The sequence below is a fragment of the Pseudochaenichthys georgianus genome, chromosome 10 (genome assembly GCF_902827115.2).
Source record: "Pseudochaenichthys georgianus chromosome 10, fPseGeo1.2, whole genome shotgun sequence".
NCBI lineage: Eukaryota > Metazoa > Chordata > Actinopteri > Perciformes > Channichthyidae > Pseudochaenichthys > Pseudochaenichthys georgianus.
In genome coordinates this window covers 10718078-10739612 of record NC_047512.1, presented here as the reverse complement: position 1 = coordinate 10739612, position 21535 = coordinate 10718078, and the positions used below count along the sequence as shown (strand labels likewise).

At 39.4% G+C, this 21535-nt stretch overlaps 1 protein-coding gene across 6 annotated transcripts in view; it reads right to left on the bottom strand.

The window, feature by feature from the left end:
• Positions 1 to 21535, bottom strand: part of lingo2 (leucine rich repeat and Ig domain containing 2) — a 240796-nt gene that overhangs the window by 87729 nt on the left and 131532 nt on the right. For all 6 annotated transcript variants that reach the window (XM_034093222.2, XM_071204598.1, XM_034093218.2 and 3 more), the window contains one exon: positions 6320 to 6407. The gene's annotated coding sequence lies outside the window, so the exon portion shown is untranslated. The remainder of the gene's footprint in view (positions 1 to 6319; positions 6408 to 21535) is intronic.

The following is a 21535-nucleotide window of genomic DNA, read 5'->3' as shown; positions in this document are numbered from 1 at the left end:
CCCAGTAGCATTGAAGAGGCCCTGTTATGCTTTTGGGGGTTTTCCCACACAAAATATTGTGCAAAATTCATACAGTTCCTCAAAACAACAATACAGCAATATTTGACATTTGCCAGACTTTAAATGATTTGTTTGGAAGGAAGGGTTGAGAAAATAATGATCAATCAATAAACTTGGTGGAGATGGTGACTCTATTACCAAGAATAATGAGGCATGTGGGCAGCAGAGCAATTATAATAGACACGATGAATGCTGTGCTTTCCATTCAAATTAATGTTTTGTTTACTAATTTGATCCATGTCTAGCGGACCAACTCAATACAAAGAGAAAAACAAGTTCAATTTCTACTCAGCTAGAATTAGAATGTTTGGCATTGCACACTAATCAGTATGAAAGGAAACACTGGCAGATCTCTAAAAATGCAAAAACACTTTTATTTTATTTTTCTATAAATCATCTCCCCTGCATTATTCACTAAATTAAATGTGTCCTAGAATCAAGAGGGTGCCTTTGCTTTCACACTACAGGAAAGGAGCGTGGAAAAACAATCATATCCATAATAAATCAGAAGTAGGTACAGAGCATCCTCGCTGTTTATCCCCGTCTTCTATCTGCAGTGTTCTCCCTTTGAAACAGGAGCCAGGCTTTCCTATACATCTCAATGTAAGGCAGATTATTTTTCCCTTTCATTTCTCAAAATGTGCAGCCAGATCTAATAATACTGTATCCAATTGATGTTCGGGGAAGACGTAGCACTTCATTTGTAAAAAAACAACAACGGAAAATGTAAAAAAATACATATTATGTCCTCTTTCTGCAACCGTCAGCATGAGCATTTTGAATCTCTCCAAGTAAACACTTGTGTTTCTACATTAATCATAATTAAAAGCTCTGTCAAAGTATATTGTATCGTTGCACAGGGAATAATATGCAGCAGGACATAATTGTGTGGGGCAACCCTCCAGGGATCTCCAAACCCAACATGCCTCATGTACTGCTCACCTCTCTGCCAACTGAACAGATAGGAAAGTGGTGCTGAAATATGGGACATTTCACACTGAGAGAGGAAGTGAAAGCAGCACATGTCATGGTGGTGTGTTTACTTTTGATCTTGACTCGGAACATGACAAATGTTTAGGTCAATTTGACTGAAGGCTAATGGGATGCAACATGCCTTTACTAATGTACTGTATTGAGTTATTCACATTCTCCACTGAAACATTACAGTAGTAGAAACACTTAAGGTTAAAATTGTCACCATCTAAATTATAACCATTCTTATAACATGACATATGCGTACCCCTTAAAGAGAATGAACACTACTCCTTAAATACGTTTTTGATCGCTACGCCAAACTATTTGACATCTATAATAACCATTATCTCACCAGCACACCCTATTTCTAATGTTTGTGCATTTATTTAGACATTGTACATCTTGTCTTGGGGGCAGCTTAAAGTCAATGCCCTCAACTATTTAAATGCATCTGATAGCAAAGTTGGATTTGCTGGCGATTCTTTAATTACTCGGAGCATTGTCATTGTTACATGCAAGTGAGAGTGAAAGACTTTCTTAAAACAATGCCTCCAGCCTGGATTATAGGTTTAGTATAGGTTTAGGATTTGTTTGGGTATTAACGATTCTAATTACAATTCTGCTTAACATGCTTAACATTTGTATACAGTATAATATTGGATGATATGAAATACAATTATTATTAGTGGAATGTACATTAACTTAAGAAAATTAACTCGAGTACATAGGGTACTATATTGTTTTTGTAAATGTGAAACCATTTCCGTCAAACTACTAGTTCCTCGCAGACAACTATATATCACAAGATAACGTTTGTTTCCTAATTTACAGAAGTATATTTAAAAAAATTGATATTAGCCTAGAATTTCATTATATATAGACTAATAGGCACTATGAGTAAATACAGTGATATTGTATATCAATACGAATTATGAGGGAACACTGTTTTTAATTACAACCTTTGATTTTAGCTGGTGGTAATGACTACACAAAACTCATCCCCCATGATTGTAACCTTCTGAAATATCTACACAGTGCATAATAACTTAACTACTCTCTCTTGGGAGTTTGTTTCCCCCCTTTCTGTTATATGATTATAATTACATGTACAAGGCATCTGAATTAAAAAAGGCTTTAGTACACAGATGTTTTCAGACTTTTCAGACATAAAGTTAAAAACAGAGACATCAAACTTTGTCTCAATAAAGCCCTCTGAAGAAACACGACATCTTGATTTTAGATGCAAAACACAATCCCATGCTCGGCTGGCTCCTCCCATGAGGGGCCAGGAGATTAAGATTTAATGGTGATACTGAGGAAACGACACAATCTGTCTGCAGCCTCCCGTCTCTTCACACAACATCACCTCTGTTACTTTCCTATCTCTTTCTCTCCCACAAACACAGATGCAGACGCACTTTCCTACACAGTCGTTGCTACACTCAACTTTGGGCACACAAACAAGTATGTATGTGCTCCCAACAGATGCTTTCACACACACACAATTACACATTTAGAAACTCACACGTTATCTGAAATCTGACAAAAACTTGGCGACTGGCAGATGAAGTCAACTGGAGTTTGACTTGTAAATTAAAACTCTTGTCAAGATGATCTTTTTTGATGCATGAATACTGGAATTGGCTTAAAAAAACGATGGATCTGCACTCAACATGCCTAACAAAACAAACAGGGCTGTTTCACAGTGCAGATGTCATCAAGTCAGTTTTAATTTGATTTTATGTGACATATACGACGCATGCACATAACAATATCTATATCCTCAGTCAGTATATACTGTCAAACTAAATTACTGCATTGCAACAACAATTATTGTACGTCTCTGTCAGGCAGTTTTTATATTTAATGTTTGCCTGATTGACAAGTATTTTTATGTAGATCTGCAGGAGAAACACTTATCGAATATTCAGTTGCAACCCTGCACAAATCATTTCTGAATGTTATCAGGGTTTAAAATGTATCTGTAATGGCTTCCTCCCTCCAAGCACTATTCTTTATCCCGTGATATTTGAAGAGGCATTATAATGGAAATGAATAATATAACATCAGCTTTCACTTGCATTCACAGGATCAGGTTATTTCATTAAAAGAGCAGGTGTTATACACCTTATCGCACTGCATTGACTCAGGTATAATATAAGTTACAAGTACTGGAATTCTATTTGAAATATCTCAATGTATCTCTGCCGTGGCATGCATGCATAATGTAAACGTGTACAATATAGAGTGAAAACTATTTGGTTTAATGTGACCAAATGTTTAACTTCTAGAAAAAATGGCAAAACTCAATTAAAGTTACATTTAATATAATAATCACAGATGTCCTCAGCATGACTTCCTATTATAGTCTGAGGCGCAACACAATTAGCTAGATTCATTTGCTTACTGTATTTTGCTATTCATACTGTAGATGTATGTACAGTATCAGAGGTGCTTTCTTTAGAAGCTGTGAGGAGTTCATGGACTCATTGTAAATCTAGAGTATGCTCCTGGTGCGACATAAAAGTCAAGGTGACTATGTGAGGCCTTTCCCTGAGAAGGCTCACGTACTGCTGTTTTGACCTGCCTGTCCTGGCGGCATGGTGAGGAGTCAAGGTATTATTCAGTGATGATTTGTTGTCAGCGGGTCGAGAGGCTGCACCGGGGGAGAATGACTCGACACTGGCAGAGCACGTAAAGCCAATGAAGCTGGAAGACTTGAACAGGGTCAGTGTCACAGGGTTAATGTGTGTATCCTGATACAATTATCCTACAAAGCCCTTTGCCATACCTGTCGCGGCCAAAATCATATAGAAATAAAACTGATAATTAACTTAAAATAACACTGCCGCTGAGGCACCAGTTAGCGGAACTTACGCAGGGCAATGATCCAGGTCCAGACAAGAGTATCCGTTTGTGCATTTTATTATGATCCAATATCATTCAACAGGTTTCCTATGGTTTGTTCCTCAAGCCTTTCCTATGGCTTTACCTTCTTGTGGCTGGAAAACCCTGGTAAAAAACCACATGCCTACTAGTGCTCTAGCTCCCACCACCACCTGTCTCCAATATATACAATTACACCAGGTGTTCTAATCACCCAGTGCCCAAACACATATCCTTTGCTTTTTAGGTAATGGCATTCTTATGTGTTTACAAATTGTTGTTTGGAGTGGTGCAGTGATGACATATTTGTATATGCTGACCCAGAAGTTAGGTCATCAGCAGCGCCCTCTTGGATCCTGAACTTCTTGATGGGCAGACCCCAGGCAGTGCGGGGGGGGGGAAACATCACATCCTCCCCCCTGATCCTCAACACCGGAGCCCCTCAGCTCCAACACCATTGTGAAGTTTGTTGACGACACAAGCGCAATTGGCCTGATCACAGACGGCGACGAGGATCACAAACCTCCATCTTAATGTCAGAACCAAGGAGCTGATTGTGAATTACAGGAAGCAGCAGAGAGAGGGCAACACCCCCATTGCCATCAATGGGACTATGGTGGAGAGAAGTCAGCAGCTTGAGGTTCCTCAGTGTCCACATCACTGAGGACCTGACCTCTTCACACTAACACCATCACCAAAAAAGCTCGACAGCGGGCTCTTCTTCCTCCGCAGGCTGAGGAGGTTCAACATGGACTCCATGATACACAACCAGTAAGCTAAAGGCAGACTTCTTTCGGCGTACGTTTAATGCTTTATTTAGGTTGAATGACACACAGCAGCAGTGGAGATGTGGGATAATTACTGACTTGTTTTATGTTGTAGCACGGTACGTAAAACATCTCTTAAAGGAGACCTATCATGCTATATTTGAATAATAATTGTAGGGCCATACCCATGGGCGTCGCCTGGGGTTTTTTCTTAGCCCCGGACAAATTCTCCCACAATAATATAATACATTAACCGTACTTTACTTAAAGGACGGCAGGACTGTAATTTCCCGTGTTCAGTGAATGCAACAGAGGCAAGACACCACCAGACCAATCAGAGAGTTGCATGGAAATAAATGTGTTTTATTGGCTGACAGGTACGTACCTCTCCTCTGTGACAGTGTTTAACTTTCAGCCGCGGACGCAGAGTTTCTGAAGATGGACATTAGACATTTTTTTAATAAAAAAGACGGCAATTCTCAAGTGGTGGCTCACACAATAACCCCAGAGCCACCACCTGAGCCAGGTGAACAAGGTATGTAAATGTCAGTAAACTTACAAGTTATGTCAACATGTAAGCAAAGCATAAATTATAGCTACGTTGACGTTACTTTGAATCGCGTGGGTAAGCTAACCTTTAGCAAGTAGCTTTAGCTAGCCAGTTATATTAAATAAAACACTTTGTCATACAATCTAAATGTTGTGTTTTTTAGCGTTACCTGGTGATTTGAAAGAAAGCTCTCTGGGAAATGTTGACTTACTGTTCGACATGAAGCTAGAAGCTACCTTACATTACACAGTTGATCCTGAGTCCTGTCAGTTAAAGTGTTTCATAGTTAGCTTAGCTAAGCATCAACCTAGCACTACAATATATGGATGTTATGTGACAGTATCTCTGAGGAAAAGTCAGCTGCAATGGTGGCATAGTTGCCACTGCTTTACGTGTCGACAGCATATTTGAACGTATTTGCAGCAGTAAATGTGGCTGTTTGGCCACTGACGTTGCCATAACAACACCTGCATTTAAATCTGCAACCTCTTTTTGTGACAGATTTTTGCATGAAATTATATTCTTCTGATTGATATTTCCTATTGACAGCTAGTTTCTATGTGAACATTATGAGATGGACAGCCAGCTAACAAGCTTTATATACAATATTTCAGATCAAAGCTAATCCAGTGGGGCTCCTGAATGGGGGCAAGGGACGCTATGCTCCCAAATATTAAGCCTTGACCCCCATCTTAAATTGATATGATCAAAAAATTATCTGCATTGTCGGAGGCCTTTTTTCCTCATTACTGAACAACTATTTTGAAACGTTATCAGTTAGTAGTATTTCTTAATCTGTGCAAATGAGAGAAAGTAATGTGTGTTGTAGAAATAAAAATACAAACACGGTTGGGTAAGATCTAAACAATTAGGTTTCTGGTGTTTGCAGGTTGTGAGTAACATTATTACAGTATGTGACCCTGACCAAACAGACACCACAGGGAGGGATTCTGTATACGCTTTGTCAATTTCTCTGTTCCACAATAGCACCAAGACAGACACAAATGTAATGAAATAGTCCAAAGTGAACACAAGTCTTTGGAATAAAACCACTAAGAGACAGTAAATGTTTTCTGCTTACCACTTTGAGAAGCAATCATCCCTCAGCCATGGCCTATTCTTCTCTCTCTTCTCTTCAGCTGTGGTTGTCCCTATTGTCGGTCTTTTGTCTGGAAGGAGAGGAGAGGGAACAGGTATAAATAAAAAGGAAAAACGATGTGCGAGTATAAAATCCACAGAGAGAATCAATACATAAAGTTCCCATTTGAAACATCTTGAAAACATAATGCTAGGAAATTAGAATAACCACACAGTAAAAGAGACAATACATCGATAGTAGAAACACTGACAGCACATCAGCAAATAGCTTTGCGGTATGGTGAGTTTTCAAATCACATTAAAAATCACAGGATATACATATATTCTAATTTATTTTAAACTAAGCAAGGCTTACAGTGAGCTGAGTCCTGGTTCGTTTTTTTTAACAGAAGTTTCCTGATCTTTTAGAGTCCCTAGCAAACAGTGTGACCTACGCAATGCACACTGGGCCCCTGTCTACTATAATGAGTCCCCTTATCCAGACTGAAGGAGGAAACACAGAGGATGGTGATTATGCAAAAGGCGTGCCTGAGTTGGTAATGCGACGATGAATAAGAAGAGAGAAAGGAGACAGTTATCTCCTTCAAGTCCAAAGGCAGAGAGATAACAAAAAAAAAAGGTTTGACTCAGGACACTCTTGTTAAAATCATTCTTGACACCCTGTGCTATTGGTACGCCATTAAGAGTTTCAAGGACAATGGCTGTCCTGTTTTTTCATCATTTATCCGTTGGATCCCCTTGTTAAGCCTGAACCCAGATCCTCACAATATCCACAGAATATTGATGCGCTGTGAGGGTGTGATTTCCTGAATTTATAATAATCCCCTTTTATGTCTGCCCTTGATATAACAGATACACCAAATACATTTGATAATCCAGAATGAAAAATCCATGTATTATGCAGTTCAGTCAGACAACTCACGTGTTCCTTTAACATGTTTATTAGAAGCAGCTTGAGTTTGGCGACTAGGCTCGGGCATCATCACTCCATAGATATACATAGCACGATGAGTGATGATTAAATAACTAACCCCCGAGCCTACAGGTGGAAGCTGGGGTGGTGGTGGGGCAGCAAGCAGCAGCGACGTAGAGGTAGCTGCAGCAATAGCAGCAGCAACCAATGCATAGAGAGAGATCTGGCAGGTTAAATAGAGCGGCATATTAAGGAGACTCTGTTTGGTTGGTTTGCAGAGTGGCAAGGGGCGTTATGTATGAATGCAGCATAAGTGCTCGAGTTGACTGCCTGAACTAGCTCGCAGGCTTCGCCCCATTAATCACACAAACCTTAATATGATAATATTAGAAACACATTATACATGCTAGAGTCTATCATAAGACAGAATTTTAGCCAAGCTGGCATTGTCAAAAAGTGGAAAGCAATGTCATTGAATTATGTTTACGCATTTATGGCACCCAGAGTATTTAGTATACATGTAGTAGTACATCATTTGTTGACACAGTGCCACCAATAGCACACATGTAATGATCTCAACAACTGATACAGTAGATGCCTAAACCCTGTATCCTCCCATCTTTAGCAATTTGTTGACCGAGCACAAGGTCGAATTTGTTGGTCATTGAAACAAATACTGCCACACAAATCGGATTCATTGCCATCAAATATAACATTAACCCCCCACATGGGATGAATTGGAATACATGTGATGAACACCTGACTTTTTCATCTAGTACTGCCATCAGACCAAGATGGCTGTAGTCCTATTCTTTGTTCAATTATAAACGTATTGAGACATTCACTGTTGCAGTGTGTAAGGCCCGTTTGTGCAAAACACATATACATTAAGGCACTATTTTCACATTGTATCTCTCTAGTTTTGTAACAAGCTATGTCTCTATATTTACGTGGTGAGAAAAATAAGAGTTCAGAATGAAATACAGTAAATTGTTGCATTGGTGTAAATGAATACCCTTTAATTGTCAATCTGTCATCTCTCGCCTCAGCATAAACGTTACAAACTACTCTGCCTACCAGACTGCTCGGCCCTGAATCGTAAGGATGCATTAGAATGCCATTTGCCACCTGGAATCAAGATTCACACCAATCAAGACAATAGTGTCTCTCCTTAATTATGTGAACATAAAGCTTCTTAATATGCACGAGCAGCTGGATGCTGTTATAGACATCAGAGTTTCATCAGCATTTGTTCTTAACTACCACAGCCCAAATCCAGGTAATTGGTACTTTATTCTGTAGTAGTATTGAGAGGGGCATATTGGGGAAATGGTATGTTTTTTTTTCTCTCTTCCGTTCTCACTGATGGGCTGAACGAGAGAAAATAAAAAAGGTTTTCACCAGCAGCAGAATTCATTGGAAGAAAATATGAGATGTGAGGTGAGAATCTCATAGTTCAGAAGTATCCTTGGAGGAGGACAAGGTTATACGATAATATTTTTATCATTATATACAAACAAATATATAAGATTTAGTTTGACTATATTTTTGTTGGGAATATGACTCTAAAACTTGCCTGAGAAAAGTTTTTGGTAAGAACATTTTGAAAATAATAATGTTTGTTAAACTAAACAAACATTCTACACAGTGTGATGTTTATACATTTAGTGCAATGTTTTATTTTAGTGCTTTGCCAAAGATACACTTTATGCCAAAATGTATTTCCTTCCAACTAGTGATACACTGCTAATAAAGCAGAACCAATTACCTTGCACAGCTGGGCATGTTTTATATGTTCCTTTCAATCACAAGCTTTTGATTGCTTGTAAATACACGCCTGATTTATACTTCTTTACTGTGTAAAACGCAGTGGGCCCAATGACAAGAAAGCAATTAATCACATTGTTATGCCAATGAAGAAGTTGGTCTGCTCCAGTGAAGGTAGAAAAAAAGCGAGGGGATTGAAGATGTGAGAGTGAAGCCCTCCAGGAAGTGAATGTAAGCCAATACATCCATCACTCCCCCTCGTTTACATAGAGACACGGTCTTACATGTATGTGCGTTTTTTTTATGGAAATAATAATAATAATAATATATTTAATTTATATAGCGCTTCTCATCTGCCAAGACAAATCTCGAAGTGCTTCACAACAAGGGATACTGATACGCTTTGAGATAATAAAAGACAAATAATTGTAATAATAATAAGAAATCAAAAAATAAAATATAAAATAGAGTACAAAAATAAAAGTCGGAGATAGCGATAAAAATGGCAGTACTCCAGGGGGGTATACTGCGAAGCAGGATTTTCGTTTAGCCGGCTAAATTCAGAGAAAACTCCGGCTTTCCGGTCCTACGAAGCTGGTTCTCTTTTTAGCAGGCTAGATCTCCATGGTAATATATGCTAAGCAGCTAACCTGGTCGGGACCAGGTTAGGTTGCAGGCTAAGAGCTCAACTCAGTGAAAGCACCGCCTGCTGACCAATCAGAGCTCAGTGTGCGGAGTTTAAAGCGATCAAGTCATATTACAGGAGAAAGGAAATACAGAAAAACTGCCGTCGCAGGAAAGACGGCCGGCAAAAATCACCGACTGTGTGAACGTGAACATTAATAGAATATCACCTCCCATCTTCAGAGCAATCTGACTATTATAACATTAGCGTTAAGAAAGCCTACTTAAATATCGGCCACAACATAAGTAACCGGATCAGAGTACATTAAGTACAGTCCGCGGCATATCACTTCATAATGTATCATATATCTCCTTATCTGAGTCAGCTGAGCCGTATCTGGCCGTGCAACACTCACAGTGTCACATACTGTATGCAGAAGTATTATTTTAAGCAACACATAAGTTGACGAAACACTCGAGACAAATGTAATTGAAGTCAGATCGTGTTTTAGACGGGGCAGTGATATCATAAACCTGTTAATGTACGCATTCAAACACTTTTTCTTTTACCAGCTGTATTCACCTTGCAGGTGCAGCTATGTGGCTTTTATCCTGGATAAAGTGTTTAAGTCATGGATGTTTGAAGTTTAACTTCTTCATTTTTGACTAGTATTAAAGTTCACTTTTCATTCAGGAAGTATGACGCTGCGCTGTCAGTGCGCTTCTCCGTGTTTGTGATTGGTCGAATGCTCCAAATACCACCCCTTTCATGTGAACGCGCACCTAACTAGATAGGACACGGTTGGCTTGAGCGATCCACTTGATAACCAGCGTCGTAGTACAGTTTTAGCGAGAGCGCGTATGTTTTGGATTAAGCCAACCGGCTAACTCAAACATATCCAGGTTAGGTTGAACCAGGTTCGCAGTATAGGCCCCAGGTGTACCGTGCTCAAAGTTTATTCGAAGGCCTGCCGAAAGAAGAGGGTCTTAAGGCCGGTTTTGAAGACCTCTGTGGAAGGGGAAATGTTGAACCAATTGGTCTCCTGTTACATAACCATTTTTATTTGTTCATAACATGCATTTATTTGAAAGGAAAAGGATATTTATGATAGTCAAACTGTCACGATCTGTCTTTATGGTGTCTTGTCTATATCTGTTTTTGGTTTCTGTCTGCGTTGTGTTTTGTCTTGTTTAGATCTGTCTGTGGTTCCCTGTCGTTAGTTTCCCTGGTTTGTCTGATTACCCGATTGTGTTCACCTGGTGTCCCTGTGTTTTCTCCTCCCTCCTCACCTGTGTCTTGTTTGTGTGATTAGTCTTGTGTGTATTTAAGTTCTGGTTTTTCTGTCTGTCTTTGTCGGTTCGTCTTGTGTCATGACTAGTTCGTCGGTGAGTGATCTGTTTTGTCTTTGTTTATCACCTAGCCTTGAAATAAAGGAATTTTCACTTTATTCTGCATTTGGGTCCTGCCTGCTTCACACACCGTAACACAAACACACTTTACAAGACCCTGTTTGCTGTTGTTAAGATCATACGATGAATGACAAAATCTCCAATGATCAGCTTAGAGTATAGATAAAAACCAAGAGACATGATGATATATGCGACTGAGCATATATTATTTCACATTGCATTATGCCATGAAATCTTCAATAACATCAGCAGGGACTACTCTGGGAAATCATTACATGCATACTAACTCTTACATCTATATACTTCAAAGTTCACATGACTGAGTCCCTTTCAACTTGGACTGCAGCTTTCACTTAAAACTACATATGGTTTCTTTTAAGCCTGAAATGTGAAAAACGTTATAAATAATAATACATCACATTTATAAAGCGCTTTTCCTGGTGCTCAAAGCGCTTACAAGCAAGTAAAACAAAATAACAACACAAGTAGAAAGTGCTAAGCTAGGAGGAATAAGGGCAAGGGGATAGTTGATTAGGAGTTGAAGGTAAGAGTGAAAAGGTGAGTTTTGAGGGATTGTTTGAATGATGTGAGAGTGTTGGCGGATCTGACGTGGCTGGGGAGGGAGTTCCAGAGTGTGGGGGTGTTAACGCTTGGAAGAAGAGAACTGTGATGAGATGTATAGTGGTTTGTATTTTGTCTAGTGTTTTGGTAGCGTTACAATGTGTTGTTAATTAGAGGTGCTGTTTACTAATGGAAATAAATAGTAGCTTTCTGCATCCACCTTTCAAACCATTGAGTAAGAAGATGGATTTGTTTGACTTGCTGTAAGCTAACTAGGAGCTAAGTACCTTTGCTACATGTAGCATGACATCGATGAACCCTCCACACAGTCAATGTGATCAGGGTATCTTTGCATCCATATATGGGAGCCTTAATGTTGTCTTGTAAAATCAATAACTAATCAGAAATGTCTACTACTACTAGCCAGCTCCTATTGATGGAGGTAGCCTGGCGTTACAGCTGTTTCTTCAACCATTCACATAGGTTGCTGTACCAGTCCTTCCCTCTGCCCTTCTCTCCTTCCCTCTTCTGGCTAACAACAGTGGACATATGGATTATACTGTAATCAATTTAAAACCACTACCACTGATATTAGACACTTTAAATGCTTTTCAAACCAAAAACAAACTTTATAATTGACTTTTAAGGAAATAGAAACTACTACTCTGTCAATACTACCCACTCTATTGAAGCTTTGCTTGACCTTCCATATGAACTTATGGTCAATCTAATCTCTGCAATTAATGCTTGTTATTTATAGTCTTCATTCTGTATTCATTCATTGTGTTTAAAAGGGCTTTGCATCCCCTCCATGCTGGGAATGGTACGCTCCATTATAAAATATTATAACCCAAAAGTAACATTTACTGTTTATACACCAAACTGCAAACCAGTTACACCAGACTCAGATCACATTACATTTTCCAATAAGGATTTGGCTAGTGCATTTAAGCACTTAAAAAACATTGTTTTACTGTACCGCTCAATAACGCTGCTTTACTTTTCTGTCCTATTGGGAGTTTTGCAAAAACAAACGGCCCTCTAGGTAAACCTCTACACATCAATCTTTCATAGGTAGTTTCAGGGATTTGTGTGATTTTAACAGTTCTGTTATCTACCACCTGGAATCATCAATTGTAGTGATCTGTCAACAAAAGCAGCAATTCAAGGTATCACAAATCTATGATATAGAACAGTATGCATGATGTTCAGTAAACGACCAGTCAAAATCAAAGGACCCAACGTGTTTTTAAACTAGATAGAATAGAACTAGTCTCCCAGTTCAAGTATCTTGGAGTCATAATGGACTCAAACTTGACTTTTAAGAAACATATTAAGAAAGTATCAAATACTTATTGTAGCAGTCTGCATACATTTGGTACCCCTGCTGGTCTAAGAGTGAAACAAACTCATTCAGTTAAAATTCATTCAATTATGTCTGCCACCTTATGTATATATTTATATTTAAGGCTTTACTGATGTGCTACAATAATGTCATCTAATGTTATTGATTTAAAATATCAATATTGTGGCTTTCCAAGTTAACATTGATTGATATGACTGGGATTAAATCAGCATATACTTCTGCCAGGGGATGCCACCCCTCAAAATCTCCTGCCACCCCATGAATATAGATTACGCTTGACACATTTTTAATGTTTTAAGTGTTCATCACTGTGCAATGTCCCTGCCAAATAAACGATTAAATAAAATGATATGATTTAAATGTTGAATACAATCATCTGATGGAGGACAGCTTTCGGCTGAAGCAATATCTGAAGAAAGGCAGCCATGAAAAAAGGCAATAATACATAGAGGTGGTATTAGCAACAGTAACAAATGGACTTGCATAGCTTAAATGTCAAGGTAAATGCTCAATTATATAAATGTGCACTTAATGGTGTATATTAATGTTCTGAAAGGACTATATGTTACCACTTTGTAAATGAAACGCTAGGTTTGGCCCTTAGTAGAAGCAAAGTATAATCAATATATTTTTGATAGCAAAAACTGGTCATATTATTCCTAGGTAGGCCTAATAGCTTTCTGTATATTTCACACCAACACATGCCAAGGTTATCTGTGTGTATGCGTGTATGTGTTTTTGCACCTACATCCATACACATTCTTTCATTTTCTTTCACTGCATTCCTATTTAAATTTCCAACAAAATGTGTCTGCATTATTACATATTCTGTTTTTGTGTGCTATGTACATTTGCACACACGTAGATTGTATTTTGTGTCTGTGCGCTTCCATTTTGACAGTATGTTCCTTGAGGGCCTTTGAATCAAGTGGAACCATTTTGACTTGCCTTGGCTCCAGGGTCGCAGCATGACTCCAGAGAGGAAGAGAAAGAGCACAGCGGCTGCGTTAGTGGGGAAGAAAACTACACCACCACATGCTCCCGATCCGCTTCTCTTAGCTGGCTCACTGGCCCATACCCCGCCTTAATAAAATGCGGCAGCACACACAGACACATGTAGCACGTCTGTTCTAATTATATTGGAATGCTCTGCCGTCTCCTCCTGCACCCCCTGGTGGCACAGATATTCACTCCAAAGGCTTTTTGTTGTTCCAAAGGGTAAAATAAACAAAGTCTGTCATGTACAATGGCAATGAAAACAGAAAAGAAGCAAACAAAACCAGAGCAAACAGCAGAAACAGTGGTGAAAGGGTAGTGTGCTGTGCTATAGGTTATGGGTATTTCCATATACTTAAAACAACATTCTTTGATAGACAGATACAATGTGTTGCTCTCTTGTTGTTCTCTATCTGCATCTTTCATTATCTATTTAGCATCTGTGTGATACTTTCGCTGGGGGAGACTGGATTACATTCCAGCATGATCAATTTAACAAGGGAGAGAGGAGTTGTAACGAGAATGTTTTAAAGCTACACTTTATTGCTCAGACATCAGATATAAAAAATATCCTTGTGTCCATCGCCCTCAGGAGTTGAATACTGCTCAGGATGATTATAATCGTGCAGCCAGAATACATTACTAAGTAATCTAATGTAGCCTCTTGAATAGTAGTTCAATTGCTGGCCATTGTTTGTCTATGTTAACATATTTTCTGTAACAATAGACAAGTGAGTAGGATAGACATATTAGGCCTCTAGGTTCTTATTTTGTGATTTGTCTTTCTTTTTACTTCACTTGAACTTGTTAGTTTGTTACCATGTAGGGGTGTAACGGTTCACAGAAGTCACGGTTCGGTTCGTACCTCGGTTTGGGGGTCACGGTTCGGTACGGTTCGGTACAACAAGAAAAAGCAAAAAAAAAAGTCCCAAATGCATAATTCCAGGTTTGTTGTTATTTATTTTTGAACAGTAGTGCAAGTTTCAGTTTCAAAATAAGGAACTCTGACATTCTGAATAATTAACTGTATTAAACAGTTACAAACAAACCATAAACAGTACCACACACACTCAGATGGCCATATTATCTATACTGGCTGATGTCAAACAAAAAGGTTTCATCAAGCTGTAAAACTAAAAAGAATGTCTTACATCATAAATAATAAGAAAGTGTTTCCAGAGCGCAAAGTCGTTGAAAAATATATGCCAAAAGCTTCCGTTATTTATTTTGGTTTCACAGCTCTCATGTCTATTGGCTTCTTAAAAACAGCGGGGATCAGCTGTTGAACTGCTGTTGTCTTTTGCTGGGCTCCAGTGATTGGCAAATCTGGGTGATGCATTCTGATATGATTTAGCATGTTTGGCGTGTGTTCACATTAGCATACCGCACCGCTATCGAACAACGCCGACACACCGTCCTCGTCGGATCCACCACTCGCACACTTCATCGTTGTTGTAGTCCACAGGGAACCCGAAATGTTCCCACACAGCTGATTTAAAAGAAGCAGGTGGGTTCTAGCTCCTGTGTGTTATCTGAAATTGCCATACTAACTTTTCTTCTTCTTGTATTTTGTTCGTTTTGTTGTTGTGTTTCTTCTTGTTCTTCATTTGTTGTTTAAGGGCGGCTGGCAATCAGCTTTTAGGCGCAATACCGCCCCCTGGATTATAAATAGTGTAGTGGATACTGCCCTGAAGGACAGACTTTTTTCCCACTTGTAAAAAAAGGCGTATTCGGGACGAATACGGATACGGGACGAATACGGATACCGTTACACCCCTATTACCATGTATTGGGTGTCCTATTAAGCCCCAAGCCTGTTTTTCAGGTTTCAGGCTCGAAAATGACATTCCCAGAACAAATGACCATATCTTCCCTTCTAAAAGGCTTACATTAATAATCTTTTTTCTCAAAGTAATGATAAACCTGTGAGTTGGATGTAGAAAAGTCAGAATCTATATAGATGTTTTTTTTTATTTTAAACTGTAAATTAGTGTCCGTCCAAAAAATATTTTGTACTTGTAGTGAAAACTAACCTTGGATGATGGGTTAGTAGACTAAAAGCTTTATGAATCCAAAGTACAACATATAATAAGTACCCTGTATGAAGACTGATGCAAAACAAGTGATAGTTGACCATTTTAGACAGATTTAGCAAAAAAAACCTCTTCTGGGGCCATTTGGGTAGATTTTCCATATCTCTGAAAAAAAAGGTTGCATCTCTGCGAATGCAATCCTGCTTCAGAGCGTAGGAATATCCCTGCTCTGATATTTTAAAACGGAATTGCAGTTTTATTGCTTATAGATTATCAGAACATTTCAAATGGGACACAGTCACATTGGATATTAACCTATGGCATTAACTGCATCGTTTTTTATCGTTGTAATGCCATTGAAGACCAGTTTTTACCAGACAAAGACCTAGGTAAGCCATGTTAGCGCCAATTGTTTTGATGTACGTTTTTGTGTGATAACGTCGCGAGTGTGTATCTTTCAGTGTTGAGGTGGGCACCGTTAGATTCTGTGTCTTTACGATCATAAACGATGTGTTGGATGTGCAGCTAGGATAAGTACTAAGGGAGCTAGGAGTGATTTTCGGCTGCAGTAATAGGTTAGCATTTTTCGCTCGGGGGATAATTCAGAGGTCACTGTTAGCATTGTGTGTTTTTTTTTGAAAAAAAAAAATGAAAAAGATCAGTTTAAATTAGTTTTTTCCCTTATAGGATATAAAATATTCATAGTTTATTAACATATTAAAGTTCCTTAGACGTTGTTTCCTGCAAAGTGACACAAGTTCGGAACCGGGTCCGTGGGGCTTCAGAGGGTAGGCGGGTACTTTAGGTAAACTTGTGATGTATGGAGCTCCTTTGCCAGCCTTAATTACGGTATATTGGTTCTGTGTTTAATTACTGTTGATTAAATTATAGATGCATGAAAATAATTCATCTGGCATCTGAACAAATGTACACTTAATGAGAAAATTAAACTGTTAATAAAACTAGTTGTGGATTGTTAATTAGACCTGCAATTTATTATTTCACCTCATTATTCTGTATTTTTCAAAGAGTAATTATTACATTTGTAAACTGCTCTTTTTTAAAGTTGTTTACACTATTTATTTACTGCCTATGCATTATCTTTTTTATCCCATTAACAAAATGTGATTTAACAGAGTTAAATATAGTTTGACATGTCTTGTATTATACAATGTATTGTATTATCTGTTGCTTGTATAGCTAACTGACTGTAACATCCAGGAAGGTGGCTATTAACCTCTACAAGGAGCTAATGGTAAGCACTATGGAGTCATGACATGGAAATCACTTGAGTTAAAGGTAACATTGACTTAGCTGCTGAATACTTTTTATGTTCCTCGAATTTCAAACAATAAGTGTACCACGAGAACAAAAGTAAGAGTGCACTTAACCATTTGAAAAATGTGTTCTTAATTCAGAGAAGAACAACATTAAGAAACAAAAAATAAAACATAGAACTCAACCAGAAGAAAAAAAGATTGAACATGAACAAAAATAAAGTCAAGGCAAATCTTTGACAGGTCTAGCAAAAAATGTGATCAAATCTTCTCGAAAGGCAAACATTCTCCACAGGCACGTTCCATTGCACAACAATAGCATCCAGTGTCATGTCATAAGAACTTCAAACCAAGCTATAAATAGACTGACGGGTACACAGCAGCCCAGGCTGCACCTTCACCCCCCTCCAGGGAGCTCTCTACATTTGTTCCACCCCCAAGCTACTGTACACCATTTCAAAAATCTTCTTCTGCTGAGCAATTGTCATCATATGGGATCCTTTTCTCACTTAAGATCACTGCAGTTATTAAATGAAGCATGCTTTTTCGATATCTATTATTCTCTCTACCCACGGATGTACATTTTGGTGATAGAATGATGTTGGGCATGTATTAGTGTGGGATAAATATGGGCTCTTGTGAAGTACCGATCATCATTCGATGCTAGCCAACTGACAGGTTGGCAGGTGCAGCCAAAGTGCTTCACTGCCTCCCCTTGAGCTACCCATAGTGGTGACTATGAAATATGGACAGCAGCAAATTGAGATACATCAGGCACGCCTGCCTTGCTCACTGAAATCTATATTCAATTTTGGAGCATCTGTCATAGCAGTGGCAGGCTGAGGCATGCTGGGATTGAGAATCACTTAAGTGTTCTGAAATTGTACGTAGTGGAAGAAATATCTGTCTTTTTCTCCGTCTATCTCCCTACCATTCTGCCTCTCTTTATTTCTCTGTATTTGCATTCTAATTCATATACAAATTATATTTTTCTGCACAGCACATCTTCTCTTCATTCAAGTCGCTACATTATAAAGATTCTTATCACAAATGACTTTCCATCTACAAATTCCCATCTCATACCAAATAAGCTGATACGCTTCATTTTTCAGTACAATCATCATTATCTGTTTTCATCAGTTTTAAGCTATTATGCTACCACTGGAAAAATTCTGATTTCTAAACCCCTGATAATGACACAGCTAGCTACAAAAAAAAAACTACTTACAATCTGCGGTTACATAGTAAGCTCAAGTCCAAGTAAGTATAGTCCTGCTGATCAAAGGATACTTGTGAATGAATGTTCTACAATACAGCATGGATGTTGCTAAGCTGTTGCATTTGTCCAAGGTCTTTTTTACTGTTACACGTGACAGTGAGAATGCATGGACATGGCGATGGAGAAGAAGGAAGCATGAAATTCTTAACGAAATTCTTAACGCTTGGACTCAATTTCATTTTTTCTCATGCTAATAAGACTTTATGATTAAAAGGAAATGATTGGTTAATTATCTGCTGAGAAGATAAGCAGAAAGGTCAAGGTTGTATCTGCAGGGTTTATTCTCTCTCTCTGTAGGGTGGGTCAAAGTGAGCTAAGATTTCTCCTTACAGACCATATTAAACATATGCTGAGATTCTGTCCATAGGCGTGCAGTTAGAGCTTAGTGACGTGCTCAAGGACCTGACATGAGATTGAACCCGGGGGCTTTTCGGCTAAGGACCTGCACTCTCACCGGCTGGCTCCCTTGATTCCACAAATTCTTTGTTTTGATGATTCGGTAAATAGGAAGGCGGTGGAATCTATTGCGCTTATCCGCTGACCCGTGCTTAATTCAATATAAAAAAAACCTTGGCTTGCATCGCCTTTGAAATTGCCGTTGCTATGTTCTGACCCTTATGTTGGTGTTGATTCTAAAGGGGTTACAGAGAAAATACAGTTTTTAAGAAAGTTTACAGTGGGTATACAAATAAATATGTACACTGTAGACTCTCTGCAACATACAGATATATCAGTATATCGTAAATCGGTGATAAATGTAATCAATTTTTCCTCCGCTGATCAATAAGGTCAAACTATAACAAAGAAAGAATGATGATGTTACACACTACCACAATGCTCTTTAGTTTCAATATGTATGCTGTGCAACAATAGATAATACATACATATTGGTGCTAAGCCTGTTGCCAATATAAATGAAAATAAGCATACAAAATGGCAGCCGAGCTATTTCAAGTGATATAACATGCAGGTTTATGTGTACTGAGGCAATTCAGTGAGGGAGACCCTCCATCTGTTATTGTTTAAATGTGAAACGGCTTCCATCTTTAAGGCTTGTCGTCAGTCTGTCACTAGCCACAGAGAATGCATAATGGCACCAGTAAAGCTCTGTATTAGTCCATGGTGAACAATAGGCGCGTTCACACCGCAGTACTTTTCCCACTTTAGTTCATGAGAACTCTTTAGTTCTCATGAACTAAGTACAGATCGCGTTCACACCGGAATAAATCCCTGGGGGAGGATTAGGCAAATGAAGCCGCTGACGTCACTTCTTCTTCTTCGTCAACTTCACGGTGTATACTGCCGCCCAAAATCCCCGGCCGGAAGACCCCGAAGATGGGGACTGGCTTCAGAAGAAGCTGACATGAAACACCTGTCACTGAAGACAGTGCTGTTACTGGCTCTGGCATCTGCCAAGCGAGTCAGTGACATTCATGCACTCTCTGTACATCCTTCATGCACTCAGTTTGCCCCGGGGCAAACGAGAGTGTTGCTGAAGCCCAACCCTGCCTTTATACCTAAGGTGGTTGGCTCATGTACCCCCATTGACATTGTGGCATTTCCTCCGCCGCTGTGTTCCTCTGTGGAACAGCGGCCGAATTTGCTGTGCCCAGTCCGTGCTTTACGCACCTATATGGACAGGTCAAAAGTGTTTCGTCATAATGACCAACTCTTTGTATCCTGGGCTAACCCTCAGAAGGGCAAGCCCGTTACCAGGCAACGGCTCTCCCACTGGATTGTGGAAGCGATTGCTCTGGCTTATACGAGTCAGGGTTTGCAGGCACCAACGGGCCTGCGTGCTCATTCTACTCGTGGCCTGGCTACTCCTGGGCTTTGTTCAAGGGTGTTTCCATCCAAGACATTTGTGCAGCAGCGAGCTGGTCGTCGCCGCTCACTTTTGTCCGCTTTTACAGGCTAGATGTCTCTGCTCCAAGTGTGGCCCGCGCCGTGCTGGGTCCCGTGTTGAGATAGAGTTCTACCTGTTAAGTTCTGGTTGTTTTGGTGATTTTCGAGATAAGCTCGTCTGGCAATACGGGAGTTTCAATATCCCAAAATGAGACATTGAACGGAGTGTTTCTTATCAAGCTCCACATTTGTGGAATCAGTTTCCAGTTTGTGTTCGGGCGGCAGACACCCTATCCCTTTTTAAGAGTGCACTTAAGACCTTCCTTTTTGATAAAGCTTATAGTTAGGGCTGATTAGATTCAGCCCCTAGTTTTGCTGATATAGGCTTAGTTTGTCGGGGGACATCTTACTTCTTCCTTCTCTCTGTCTATACCTGTGTACTCTCATGTTCCGATTAACCCAGCTTCCCCAAATGTCTTTCTTTTTGGTGTCTATATACGCTGGGATTCGGAGTCATGGATGATCCTGTGGTCCTGTGTCCTGGATCGCGAGTCGTGGCTGTGGTCCTGGATCATCGGTCCTGGATGGATATCCTTGTGGATTCATCTTCCTATTATACACACATGCATTTCCAAACATTTGGACTACCTATGTTGCAAATGTATTATCTTTTCAATTTACACACGGCATCTATTGCACGTCTGTCCATCCTGGGAGAGGGATCCCTCCTCTGTTGCTCTCCCTGAGGTTTCTCCCATTTTTTCCCTTTAAACTGGGTTTTCTTCGGAAGTTTTTCCTTGTACGATGTGAGGGTCTAAGGACAGAGGGTGTCGTATTGTCATACTGATATTCTGTACACACTGTGAAGACCACTGAGACAAATGTAACATTTGTGATATTGGGCTGTATAAATAAATATTGATTGATTGATTGAACTATAGGTTACTTACGTAACCCCAGTACTCAGAGTAACATGAAGTGAGATGTCTCACCAGACGGCCAAGTGAGAAGAGGTGCTTATTTTGAATGACGCTGCGTCGTAGCACAAGCTACTTAAAGGGTGGGTGGATTCCCTGACGTTGACGTCAAGATCACCAGCCAATCAGGATTGGCGTAATGAGATTGATG